General features: G+C 34.8%; 1 protein-coding gene across 5 annotated transcripts in view; it reads left to right on the top strand.

Moving 5' to 3' along the window:
- The window catches only part of LOC5568099 (WD repeat-containing protein 26 homolog), a 61268-nt gene extending 47689 nt beyond the window's left edge, over window positions 1–13579 (top strand). For all 5 annotated transcript variants that reach the window (XM_021840932.1, XM_021840930.1, XM_021840931.1 and 2 more), the window contains exon 7: window positions 11975–13579. The gene's annotated coding sequence lies outside the window, so the exon portion shown is untranslated. The remainder of the gene's footprint in view (window positions 1–11974) is intronic.
- Window positions 13580–14656: the final 1077 nt, after the last annotated feature.

Here is a 14656-nt window from a genome sequence, read left to right on the forward strand (position 1 = left end):
GGGATACTTTCGAAAATCTTTCTGAGGATCCTTCAAATCCTTCTGTTAAGGATTCTTGCAGAAATTCTTCCCGAATTACCTCTAGACTCTGGGAGTTTTCTGAACTTTTCAAGAAAACTGTTATTATTTCGACTATCTCTCTAGGATTCTTTCGGAAATTCTTCTACAATATCCCCAGATTTCTTTTTGTTATCCTGCTGGAGGACTTCAAAACATCTTTCAAAGATTCTTCCAGAAAATTTAGTGGAATTTTTCAAGAAATTCTGCTGGGATTCTTCCGTAAAACCTGCCGAAATTCATCCGGAAATACGACTGGAATTCTGCTTGAATGATAAGCATTCAAGAATTCCACCGGAAGTTTTTGTGGGATTCAACCGTAAATTGTCCTGGTATTTTGTTTAAATACATTGAGATTCTTAGGGAAAAATATACAGGATTCTTAAAAATATCCTTCTGAAAATTCTTCTGGAAATTGCTTTGGAATTAAAGGAGGATTTCCGGAAGAATCCCAGGTCGATTTACAGAAGAACCACAGAGAAATCACTAAAATATTATCTGGGAGATTTCTAAAGGAATTATTTTAAGGATTCTCGTAAATTCCTGAAAAAATCTCAGGAGAATTTCGAATGGATTTTGAATGTTTGTTTACAGTGATATCCAAAAGAATCCCAGAAGTTATTTCGCAAGAACCCCTGAAGATTCAATGAAAAGTCACAGACATCCAGACGATTTCATGAATATTTTCCAGAATAATTACGATGTCCAGAAGAGCCCCAGAAAGATTTACGGAATAATTTCAAAAAATGGAATTTCCAGAACCATTTAAAAGTCACTTTCAAAAGATGCTCAGAAAAAGAAATCAGTAATCAAAGAATCTCATAGATATTTTTTTAAAGTCCCACTGACTGTCCGGTAGTTTTCTTGAAGGATTTCCATTTGAACTCAAGAGGGATTTTCAGAAAATTCTGCCAAGGATTTAAGAACATTTTCAAGGAAAATCAATGATAAATCACGAAAAAAATCAAAAACACTTCCTTATGAATTTCCAGAAGAATCACAGAGTTTTTTTTTTCTCAAAAAATCTTAGAAAAAAATTCTAAAGAATCACGAAGGAATTTTCGGAATAATTCTGGATATACAAAATTATCTCAGGCAGAAACAATAAAATCAATAGCAATAAATCTGTAAGAATATAAGAAGGATTTCTGTAAGAATATAAGGAGGATTTACAAACAATTACAGAGGAATTTTCGGATGATTTCCATAAATAAAGATTTAAAAAAATCCCCGTCATCTGGAAGATTCTTAGCAGGATTTTCGGAAGTATTCCACATGGATTTCTGGGAGAATTCCATTGGGATTTACAAAAGAATTCCAGAGGAATTTCCGAAAGAATCCCAAGAATTTGCACGGAAGAAAGTGAAGTGAAATAATAGATTTTTTTGATTATAGTCTCAGGCGTCTTTCCGAGAGTATTCTAGAATAATAGGTATAATCTAAGACATTTTTCGGAAAGAATCTCAAAGGGATTTTGAAGAACTTTCAAAGAGTTTCACGGAAGAAATACTGAAGAATTACGAGGAAAATATCAGAATTTAAATAATAATTTCGATTGGATTTCCAGAAGAAATCCCGAGAAATTTTGTGAGAATCCCCGAACCCAGATTTTTAAAATAGATTCCATTACACTGGAAAGCAATCATTGAATCATTTTCGGCAGAATTCCAGAATTACGGCAGAATTCCAGAATTTTACAGCAGAATCCTGAAAGGATTTCCATAATAACCCAAGATGGGTTTCTGGGATAGTCCAATAGGAAGTCCCAAGGAGGTTATTGGAAAAATCAGAGCGATCAAAGAAATAACTACATATAATAATTTCAGAAGGGTTTCTGAAAGAATCTCAGTGAATTTTCAAGATGTCCTCTAGCAACACAACTAATATATACTAATATTTACAACTCAATACTTAATTATAAATTGCGTTAAGGTGATTATAGAACAAAGCCACACCTCAAATTTTCAAAAGCACAAGACTTGAGAACCGAACAGCTCTCACCGTTGAAAATTTATCCCATTAGTCACCACCAGCAAGCAAGCAGATTGATTGGTTTTCAACGCAAACTGTTGTCAGATTCTCCAGTCTTGTGCCCTTGTTTGGCTTCGTTTTATAATCACCTTAAACTGAGTGTACGCCATCCAGTTTGGGGGCGGATTGACGGTATCGAAGTGGATTAAAAACAATTATAGGAGAACGTGTGGAAAATACATATGAACTGCGCAGAATACATCAGACCGATTTAGCATTGCTGCGCACTTCTAAAAGCATTTTATTTTTATTAAAATGTTTGATAATAGTAGAACGACAATGATCATCAGCTGATTTTCCGCTACTGTTTTTTTTAAATCACAATTGTTATTTCTTTCCGTGCACGCGCTCGGGAAATGAATCTGGCCATGGTGCAACAACCGCGCTACATTCGATGAATCCTATGCGACAAAAATTGTCGGCGCTATCCGTCAAATTCGCTCACCAAAGCAATTTTGGTGACTTTAACATCACAGCTAATGTGTGTATATCGTGTATATTAAGGGCCGTTGTTAATTGCACCACGATTTTCTGGTGAGTTGCAAGCTTAGTGTCAATGATGATGTCGCGCTACACGATGATTGTTCATCTGCAACAACCAGACAGCTCACCAATCCACCAGGAGGTGGATCGTGCTGAGTTGTTGAGTTGAAGGAGAGCGAAAGAAGGAAGGCACAAAAGTCTGTTTGACAGCTCTGCAGAAAGCGCGTGCGCACGGAAAAAGCGCCAGTTCGGCTCGATTTGCAATGATCGGTTATTATTATTATTATTTTTATTTTTGGATATTCTATGGTTTGGTTGATCGATTTTAAAGTTTGTTTTAAAAGCAGCTCCACTTATTTTGAAACATGTTGCCGTGTACAATAGTAGACAACACAACTAATTTAATTAAAATAATTTGAAATTATAATAAGTACATAAACAAAAGGGGAAGAACGTTTAGGCTGGTTGTGCATTACGATAAAATCTCTTAACATAAGCAATGCTCGTTGTTGGTTCTTGTGAACGGATCAACATGTTCGGCTTAACGAATCTTATTTTAAATATCGAATAACACCACATGCAGTTGAACAAAAAGGATGTGATTACAATAGACTTTTGATGTTTTCAATTCTGAACCACCGCAAAAATAAATATTGGAAATCAAAACTCTCCTGAGAAGGATGATGTGGTGGAGGCTTATTCTAATTAATATTGTCGTTCAATTATGGGGATAAATTAAAATTGTTATTGTTCTATACATACTTACTTATTATAATTACCTGTAAATATTGATACAGCACACTTCAAGTATTTAAATATCAAATAGCAAACATAGATATGGTCAGTGTTCAGACAGACTGAATCAAGTGTTTTTTTTAATAGAGTAAGAAAAATGTACCCCAAACATGTGAAACATCAAAGTAGTATAGATATTTACTGTAATAATGAAACTTATCTATTTGATGATACATTTGTATCAAAATAACATGGCAGATTTAAAATTGATGGAGTTTTTTACGTATCCTTAGAGCTCCAAAATTCATCTAGTCTGGTCTGTCTAAACACCGACCATATGATCCTCAAAAACTCATGAGAATGGTACTCTTTGAACTGTTATTCAATTTGGATGTGCTTAAAAGATTTATAAATTAAATGTATTATTGATGTTACGAGCTGTGTCTGCAGTGAAACTTAATGCTACACAAGAAATATATTTGAATCAGAGTATTTTTATATATAAATCATATGAAAAAAAAATTGTTCCAGAAATTACTCTAGAATTCTTTGGCAGCGTCTCCCGGGATTCTTCCTTAAATCACTCATGAATCCTTCAAATCCTCGCTGGGATTGTTCTGAAAATCTAGAGATTATTTCCGAATTTTCTTCCAGATATCGCTTTGGGATTCATCCAAAAAAAACGTTACCATTCCGGTATTACTTCTGAGATTCTTCCGGATATCCCATTGCGATTATTCTGGACATCTTTTTGGATTTTTTTTGCAGAATTCTGTATGTGATTTAGGATTATTTTTGAAATCCAGGAAATTAAATTCTTTGAAATTCTTGAAAATTGTTTTCGAAATACTATGGAAGATTTTACCATAAATCCTGATGCAATTCATTTGGATATTTAAAGAGGATTTTATCAAAAAATGTACGACTCTACTAGAAATTCTTCGAGAATTCCTCCGAAAATAACTCTAGATTTTTTTTTCCGGAAATACTTCTGGTATTCTTATGAGAATGCCTCTGGTATTCTTCCGAAAATGACTTGAGATGCTTTCGGAAATCTTTCTGAAATTCTTCAAGAAATTCCACTGAGATTTTTACGCCAATATCTTTGAAATACTCCTGGGACTCTTACAAGAATCCTGTTGGAGTTTTTTTCGGATATCTTTCTATTCTAAATTTTTCAATAAATTTTGCTGGGATTGTGCTGTAAAACCTGCTAAGATTCATCCAAAAATACGACTGTCATTCTTCCGGATATCATTCAAGAATTCCACCGGAAGTTTTCGTGAGATTCAACCGTAAATCGTTCTGGTATTTTTCAGAAATTCCATTGAGATTCTTAAAAATATCCTTCTGAAAAATTTTCTGAGAATTGTTTTGGGATTATAGAAGGATTTCCAGAAGAATTCCAAGGCGATTCACAGAAACATCACTTCTGTATGAAGGATTTTCGTTAATATCTGAAATAATCCCATGAGAATTCTAAATCCAAATTACAGTGATATTCAAAAGAATCCCAGAAGTTATTTCACCAGAATCCCTGAAAGATTTAAAGGATATTCACAGACATCCAGAAGATTTCATGAATATTTTCCAGAATAATTCCGATGTCCAGATGAACTGTAGAAAGATTCATAGAATAATTTCAAACGGGATTTTCGGAATCATTTGAAAGTAACTTTTAGAAGATTCTCAGAAAAAGAAATCAGTAATCAAAGTAATCGAAAAAATCTCATTATTTCAAGCAATGCTCGTTGGTTCATGTCGAAGGATCAACATGGTCGGCTTAACGAATCTTATTTTAAATATTGAATGACACCACATACAATTAAACTAGTATGTGATTACAATTCTGAATCACCGCAAAAAAAATATTGAGAATCACAATCCTTCTGAGAGGGATGATGTGGTGGATGCACATTCTAATTAAAATTGTCGTTCAATTATGGCGATAAATTAAAATTGTTACTGTTCCATAAATACTTGTTTATTATAATTACTTGTAAATATTGATACAGCATATAAAAAGACATTGGTCCAGAAATTACTCCAGAATTCTATGGAATTTCCCTCCTGGGATTCTTCCTTAAATCACTTATGAATCCTTCAAAACCTCTCTGGGATTATTCTGGAAATCTTGAGATTATTTCTGATTTTTCTCTAAGTTCTTCTGGAAATCACAGAATACTTCCAGATATCGCTTTTGGACTCATCTAAAAAAAATCGTTAGCATTCCGGTACTATATCTGAGATTCTTTCGGATATCCTTTGTGATTCTTCTGGACATTTTATTGGAATATTTGCATAAATCTGTATGTGAGTTTGCGTTTATCTCCTTAAGGATTACTTTTGAAATCCTATAAATCAAATTCGAATCGAAATTTTCGAAGATTCATTCGGAAATTCAATGGAAGATTCTAACAAAAATCCTGATGCAATTCTTCTGGATATTTTTAGATCATTTTGCCAAAAAATGTACTACGACTCTACTACAAATTCGTCGAGAATTCCTCCGAAAATAACTCTGGCCTTTTTCCGGAAATACTTCTGGGATTATTATGAAAATACCTCTGGTATTCTTCCGGAAATCACCTGAGATGCTTTCGGAATCCCTTTAGAATACTTTCGAGGATGCTTCCGAAAATCTTTCTGAAATTGTTCTAGAAATGCCACTGAGATTTTTACGTCCATATTCTTCAAATTTGTCTGGGACTCTTCCAAAAATCCTGTAGGAAATCTTCCATATATCATTCTAGCATTCTTTCGGGAAGCCTTCTGGGATACTTTCGAAAATCTTTCTGAGGATCCTTCAAATGCTTCTGTTAAGGATTCTTGCAGAAATTCTTCCCGAATTACCTCTAGACCCTGGGAGTTTCCTGAATTTTTCAAGAAAACTGTTATTATTTCGACTATCTCTCTAGGATTCTTTCGGAAATTCTTCTACAATACCCCCAGATTTCTTTCTGTTATCCTGCTGGAGGACTTCAAAACATCTTTCAAATATTCTTCCAGAAATTTTACTGGAATTTTTCAAGAAATTCCGCTGGGATTCTTCCGTAAAACCTGCCGAAATTCATCCGGAAATACGACTGGAATTCTGCTTGAATGATAAGCATTCAAGAATTCCACCGGAAGTTTTTGTGGGATTCAACCGTAAATTGTTCTGGTATTTTGTTTAATTACATTGAGATTCTTAGGGAAAAATATACAGGATTCCTAAAAATATCCTTCTGAAAATTTTTCTGGAAATTGCTTTGAATTAAAGGAGGGTTTCCGGAAGAACCCCAGGTCGATTTACAGAAGAACCACAGAGAAATCAGGGAGATTTCTAAAGGAATTATTTTAAGGATTCTCGTAAATTCCTGAAACAATCTCAGGAGAATTTCGAATGGATTTTGAATGTTTTTTTTTTAAAGTGATATCCAAAAGAATCCCAGAAGTTATTTCGCAAGAACCCCTGAAGATTCAATGAAAAGTCACAGACATCCAGACGATTTCATGAATATTTTCCAGAATAATTACGATGTCCAGAAGAGCTCCAGAAAGATTTACGGAATAATTTCAAATGGAATTTCCAGAACCATTTAAAAGTCACTTTCAAAAGATGCTCAGAAAAAGAAATCAGTAATCAAAGAATCTCATAGGTATTTTTTTTAAAGTCCCAGTGGCTGTCCGGTAGTTTTCTTGGAGGATTTCCATTTGAAGTCAAGAGGGATTTTCAGAAAATTCTGCCAAGGATTTAAGAAAATTTTCAAGGAAAATCAATGATAAATCACGAAAAAAATCAAAAACATTTCCTTATGAATTTCCAGAAGAATCTCAGAGTTTTTTTTTTTCTCAAAAAATCTTAGAAAAAAATTCTAAAGAATCACGAAGGAATTTTCGGAAAAATTCTGGATATACAAAATTATCTCAGGCAGAAACAATAAAATCAATAGCAATAAATCTGTAAGAATATAAGAAGGATTTCTGTAAGAATATAAGGAGGATTTACAAACAATTACAGAGGAATTTTCGGATGATTTCCATAAATAAAGATTTAAAAAAATCCCCGTCATCTGGAAGATTCTTAGCAGGATTTTCGGAAGTATTCCACAGGGATTTCTGGGAGAATTCCATTGGGATTTACAAAAGAATTCCAGAGGAATTTCCGAAAGAATCCCAAGAATTTGCACGGAAGAAAGTGAAGTGAAATAATAGATTTTTTTTGATTATAGTCTCAGGCGTCTTTCCGAAAGTATTCTAGAATAATAGGTATAATCTAAGACATTTTTCGGAAAGAATCTCAAAGGGATTTTGAAGAACTTTCAAAGAGTTTCACGGAAGAAATACTGAAGAATTACGAGGAAAATATCAGAATTTAAATAATAATTTCGATTGGATTTCCAGAAGAAATCCCGAGAAATTTTGTGAGAATCCCCGAACCCAGATTTTTAAAATAGATTCCATTACACTGGAAAGCAATCATTAAATCATTTTCGGCAGAATTCCAGAATTTTACGGCAGAATTCCAGAAGTTTACAGCAGAATCCTGAAAGGATTTCCATAATAACCCAAGATGGGTTTCTGGGATAGTCCAATAGGAAGTCCCAAGGAGGTTATTGGAAAAATCAGAGCGATTAAAGAAATCTCGCGAAACATTACTAAAGGACCTATGTACAAATGAGAGGCTCTCTTTGTTTACTTTCTCTTTGATCAATAACTGAGTCACATTAACCTCTTTTGTTGCGTTTTTTGTATGGAACGCTAGTCAAGGAAATTGCCATTCAACCTGTAGTGTACATAGGTGTACATAGGTCCTTTAGTAATGTTTCGCGAGAAATAACTACATATAATAATTTCAGAAGGGTTTCTGAAAGAATCTCAGTGAATTTTCAAGATGTCCTCTAGCACCACAACTAATATATACTAATATATACAACTCAATACTTAATTATAAATTGCGTTAAGCTGAGTGTACGCCATCCAGTTTGGGGGCGGATTGACGGTATCGAAGTGGATTAAAAACAATTATAGGAGAACGTGTGGAAAATACATATGAACTGCGCAGAATACATCAGACCGATTTACCATTGCTGACAATGATCATCAGTTGATTTTCCGCTACTGTTTTTTTTTTTAAATCACAATTGTTATTTCTTTCCGTGCACGCGCTCGGGAAATGAATCTGGCCATGGTGCAACAACCGCGCTACATTCGATGAATCCTATGCGACAAAAATTGTCGGCGCTATCCGTCAAATTCGCTCACCAAAGCTATTTTGGTGACTTTAACATCACAGCTTTAGTGATCCTTTATAAGAGAGATATGCGGAAGCTGACATTTCTGTCAAAGTGTGAGCCAATCGAGCAGCGAGAACTGTCAAAGCGTGAGCCAAACGAACATGCGTTATGTTTGTTTTGAACTTTTCTTGAGCAGTAATGTAATCCGCTTGAAATTATTTCGATAATTGTTTTGTTTTTGCATTGATAAAAATAATATGTAATTGGTATTTTTCTTTTTTGAGTTTTTGTCAATGCGATATTTAGTAGTTGATTTTTTTCTGCTGTTTTTTTGTTTGAAAATGAGGCTCAAAGATCTATAACGAAACAAAATACACTCTTTAGCAATGAGGAAGTCGTGTCCGTGTTACAATATTATTCTCGACGCCGAGCAAACTCAGCACTGCTGGTCTTTTGCCAAATCATTCCATTTTACATCCGCTCATCTCTAATATAAAGGATTACTAGTGTATATATTCTTTGCCAATTGGGTCCTAAAATTTTAAACAAAATCTTGTTTTTATTTAATTACACGAAAGAGCATGTTACTTGAGCAATTTTTCCCGCTCAAATAACGGCTATATCGTGTCTAAACTTTAATTTAAAAATTGGGTCCATAAATGAACGTTGACACTTTTGAGCATGTTTGACGTTCGCTTAGTCGACAAAAACACCACAGGGCTTTTATTTTTAACACTGGGGTTGTTCCTATCTGACATTTTGGAAGGGACACGGAAAACAAATCACACCCAAAATTTGAGTTTAAGCCAAAGGGTGTGACAAAATCTAAAAAACATTAAAAAAATGTTTTTTAGACTTAAACCAACGGAAAACATTAGAAAATTGAGTAAAAATGTGTTTTTGGCCTAAACTTAAGCGTTTGGCACAAAAATGGGAACAGGGCTTTAGGATCCTATTGACCATTTTTACATTTGTATCGTTGTACCTGCCGATACTCTGTGCCCTGGGAAGTCGAGAAAATTTCCAACTCGAAAAGATCCTCGACCGGTGGGATTCGAACCCACGACCCTCAGCTTGTTCATGCTGAATAGCTGCGCGTTTACCGCTAACAGTGTAGAAATATAGTAGTGACAGCCCATTGCAAGCGAATAATACGACAGTAGTATCACCTCCTTGGTCGATGATGACAGGTGTTCGTGTATTTGTATGTGTTGATAAAATAAGACGAAGCATAATCGCTGATAGGTGTAGAAAGTTGATTGTATTCTGTTAGTCCGTACTAGTTCGTTGTAGATGAACATGTTGAAAAACCGCATCCCGTGTTGATAATTTTTCTTCGCTGTATCACGAATCTCGCGACGGTAATTCGGTCTGGTGTCTACCGTGTCCGCTGCGCTGAGAATTCCACCAAACTGCACATATTTGCATTTTTTTCAGTTAGGGCTGATTGACTTTTTTCAATATTTTTGCCTTTTTCAGCTTAAGATAATTTCAGGGGATAATTGAATATCGCTTAATGATTCATATCATCATTATTATGTAAGCTTTATTAATTATAATGGTTTTCACATCGTTAATTGCATTAGTGGCCTATATGCATCATTAGTAAAAAAACGCATTTTTTCGCTATAAGCCCTTTTCAAAAGTTGGTCTCGAAAACTTGTTCATTGGAAACAAAATATCAAATTTGTATCACAAAGCTCATAAATATGACATGAGATGGCAAACATATTTTTTTGTTGGCCGCCATTCTATATGGAAACCGCCCATAGTGCCTACACCTCCTTCGGTTTTCTGAGATGCCCAATCCGGCTCTCATAAGCGTGCCTACGAGCAACAGTGCTCTCATGAGATGAGATTTTATTTTGTTCCAATGAAAGTAGAGAGCCGCATCCTATTCTTGGCATTTTTGATTCACTTCGGCAGTGGGGTTTTTTAAGGCCACTAAGCTAATATTTCGCCACAATATGCGTCGTACTTAAGAGCTTATTATTGCAAAGTTTCAGACGATTCGGCCTAGAAAAACCCCCCATGCCAAAGTGAATCATGGAAGTGCCCAAGTAGCTTTGCACCCTATTCAATGGAATAAAAGTTTGACTGAAAATTAGAATTTTCACGTCAAACACAACAAATAGCCATAATTTTTCTAAATCTATGCTGTTTTTATCAAGACTTGACGACAATAAAAATTTAAGACTTACTTAAAAGACATGTGTAATCACAATAACCTGACTAAAAAGGACACTTAAATGATAAATTATTCAAAATCATTTCTACTAGACAGTATGGGATAGTAGGGGAACTGTGGGTAAAATGAACAGGTTTGTGTTTTACGGTAATTATGCAATAAATCTATGCAAAACATTGCACCATCCCTAATCCTCAGACTAAGGAACTATTTCGACAACTCTAGAGCGATCTTGAACTGTCAAAAACTGGATAAGTAAACAAAAACAAAGTACGCCCCTCCATTTTCTTATATGATGTAAATTTTCACTTGTGGAATTTAAGGTTTTTATGACTTAAATCATCAAAAATCTATTGAACTTCGTAGCACACCATATCTTTAAAGTATTTATGATAAGTAGACGGAAATTGAAAGTATTTTTATCTTATAAATTCTTATAACAAATTATTTGAATATGTTGATTCTTTGGGGGTAAAATGAACCACTTAAGATGAGGGTAATATGAACACCATGGCAGGGCGAATACTACCGGATTTTGTTTCAGATGCCGAGAGTTTTCCGCAGAAAATAGAAAAACAGACATGGACAGCCATCCAAATAGTCGCGGCTAAACGTTCCATCGATTCCGGAATGTCTGTGAGATATGCATTGATCATGTACCAGATGCCGAGAATCACGCGCAACCCGTTCAATTTGAATGGTGTTCATTTTACCCCCACTACATGTTCATTTTACCCCCAGTATATGTTCATACTACCCCCATTGTATATTCATTTTACCCCCAAGTCTATGTTCATATTACCCCCGTTACATGTTCATTTTACCCACATGTTTGGAACATTGACTCTGTGGAAAGCAATTTTCAAAATAATAATAATTTTGAGCTAGAAATCTTAAAAAAAAGCTCTTGACTCACTTGAAGTTTTGCTCCACTTTACCCTGTGCTAATTCCCAAAGCGACTTGGCTATCGATACTGCACTATGGTTCTTCTTCTTGTTGTCGTTACGTCCCATTTGAGGCAAAGCCGGCTTCTTAGTATTCTATGAGCCTTTTCCATAATTATGAACTTTCATTCATTGAAAACTATTTGCATGTGTATATCTTGTGGCAAGCACGAGAAACTCCTATCCTAAAAGATCCCCAACAAGTGGGATTTTACTATGGTGCAGAAAGCGAAATCTACTTTCTAATTAGCAGAAATAATCATGCATATATCAATGTTTAATAGTGTAATTTATTTTGTTTCATATCCCTTTTCAGATTCAGCAGCACGTGGACCCGCTTTTTTCCCCTCCCCAAGTAGTGAACGTGTTAAGCATTATTATTATATTCGGTTCAACAATATATAAGTGAACACTAAATTTAGCAAAGTAATTTAGCGGTAATATAACGATGAAGAGAGCAGAGGTAAGAAAATTCAAACGAAAGATAAAATGAAACACAATATTGTAACGTAACAATAAAATCAGATCCGCAGGATGAAATTAGTAGACCACAAACACACTCATAGACAGCGACATGAAAACTGCAAAAGAAATATGCTCTAAAACGATCATAATCGAACCACCTCGTAAAAGTGCATACAACCAACAACAACACAAAAAAAAGTAAGAGAATCACATCCACCTTGTATAAGAAGGAAAACCAAACCTAATAGAGAACAAACTAATCAAAAAACAGAACCGATAACAGCAACAAAAAACACAATAACAAATAGTTATTTGCTCTGCAATATTGATATTTAAACAGCCAGAAGTGGAAACCGTGAACGATCATGTGATTGAAGGTGATGATGATGATGAAGCAAAGTGTGTTTGATGTTTGTCTTACGCTGTCTGATAATGGTTTAGATTGACAAAAAGTAGATGTGAGCGTTAGTAGGAGTATTGGCGATTGGTGGACTTGTTATGCTACTTTCTATTTTTTTGGTTTTATTTCGAACCAATTTGAAATACGTTTCATGGAATTTAAAGCAGAATGAAGTAGAAACCCATTTTTAATCATTCAATGTAGATGGACAGAGGATGCGAAAAGCTAAATTTAGTAACATTCGCGGTCGTTGCTATCGAGAGATATTGTTTTTCCCAAATTTATCTTTTATTTTCGAGAAAATTACGAATGTACCATCTACCATTTTTTATTGTTTTAGTGTTAGTTATGTTAAAATGATTGCAATATCTCCCATCGAGTAGGAGACAAAAATGAGAGAAAGTTACGCGCTCTGTTTCATTTTTAATCTGTGAAATAAATGAGAATTTGCAAAACACTGATCCCACGAGAAGAACCATTATTTAAGCACATTTTTCACTTTTACATTCAAACACGAAAGAACAATCGAATAAAAAAAAACGGTGTTCGTCAAGATTAGAGCAAAATACATATATATTTAGTTGATGAATTATACATATTTTTAATTTATATATACACGAAATAGGAGCAAACGGTTTCACCTTAAGTTTGCCATTTTAAAAAAAGATTTTTCTCATTTACACCATTTAAATAAATCAGACGAAAAAGAGTACCCTTAGCAAATTCAATTATTTATGGAGATCATTCGCTTTTGTTGCAATTGTTTTGTCCCGTTTCCAAAATTTTCTCTTGTTCTTTTGGTGAAGTTATTTTGGTATTCTATTTTAAATTTTCCTGAAAAGAGCACAGCTAAGATGGATAGGAGCGTTGAAAGTAGAAGCGTTTGCTTTACTTTGGATTAGAGTAAGCCAAGTAAGAATGATGGAAAGAAGAATACGGCGGACGAAGAAAAAGGTGAAGATGACAGGTAAAGTAGCGTCAGGAAAGAGTTATGTGGATTGTGTATTTTACTGAATAAACTTTTAAGCAAACCGATTTGGGATTTAACGATAGCAAGAAAAATGCGGCATTTTTTCATTATTTGAAAGAACTTTTTGCCCTATGTCTATGTCTTTGATTTTGCCTGAGAAAAACAATGTTCTCTTATGAAATGTTTGAATGGGAATATCTCTGAATAAGGTAAGGACATTGATTATTCCAGTGATATTCGGTTTATTTTGTCCTTGAGGATTTTTGTAGATATGAGGCTTGAGCTTGGTAACCAAACGGAAACCATCTACAAAAGTTCTACTTATAATTCATCTTGGATTTACGTTAAAAGTTCTGTAAAAAACTTCAAGGCATTGCTTTAGGAGATTATATTATATTATATTCTTCGTTTGCATTCTGAACAGAATTTCGAACGGAATCATTTTCAGGATGGGAATGGAATCCTTCCAATGATTCAAACGGAATTTTATTCAAGATTCTAACTGAATCCTGCTCAGAATTTTAACGGAATCCATGCAGGATTCGAACTGAATACTTGGGTTTATTCTACGAGTGGCTTGAGGTGACAATTGTCGGTGTCGTATAGCGAGGTGACAAATCTCGAATCGAGTGAAGTGACTCTCCATTTGATCTGCACGGCGAGTCACTTCACTCGTGTCGAGAATTGTCACCTCGCTATACGACACCGACAATTGTCACCTCACGCCACTCGTAGAATAAACCCAAGTTATTTAGGATTTGAATTGAATCCTGTTTAGGATACGAACTTAATCCTGTTCAAGATAAGAACGAATTATTGTTTGAAAATCGAACGAAATTTGAGGCCCTATTTTATAAGTCGAGTCGATCAAAAACGACTCGACTGGAGTCACTGTCGACCAAAAATTTCGCTCGACTTGGCTCTGTCACTCGAGTTTATCGACAGTTGTCACTCTATGTGACTGGATTACTATGGGAGTCGACGGGTGACATCTGAAATACGCATGCTTACTTTGATCGACAATGACTACAGACGAGTCACGTGAATTCGCTCGAATTACAAAATAGACCCCTTGGTTTAGAATGCGAACCGAATCCTGTTCAATATTCAGACAGAATCATGTGCAGGATTCCAACGAAATGCTGTTTGGGATTCGAATGGAA

The sequence above is a fragment of the Aedes aegypti genome, chromosome 2 (assembly GCF_002204515.2).
Source record: "Aedes aegypti strain LVP_AGWG chromosome 2, AaegL5.0 Primary Assembly, whole genome shotgun sequence".
Taxonomy (NCBI): domain Eukaryota; kingdom Metazoa; phylum Arthropoda; class Insecta; order Diptera; family Culicidae; genus Aedes; species Aedes aegypti.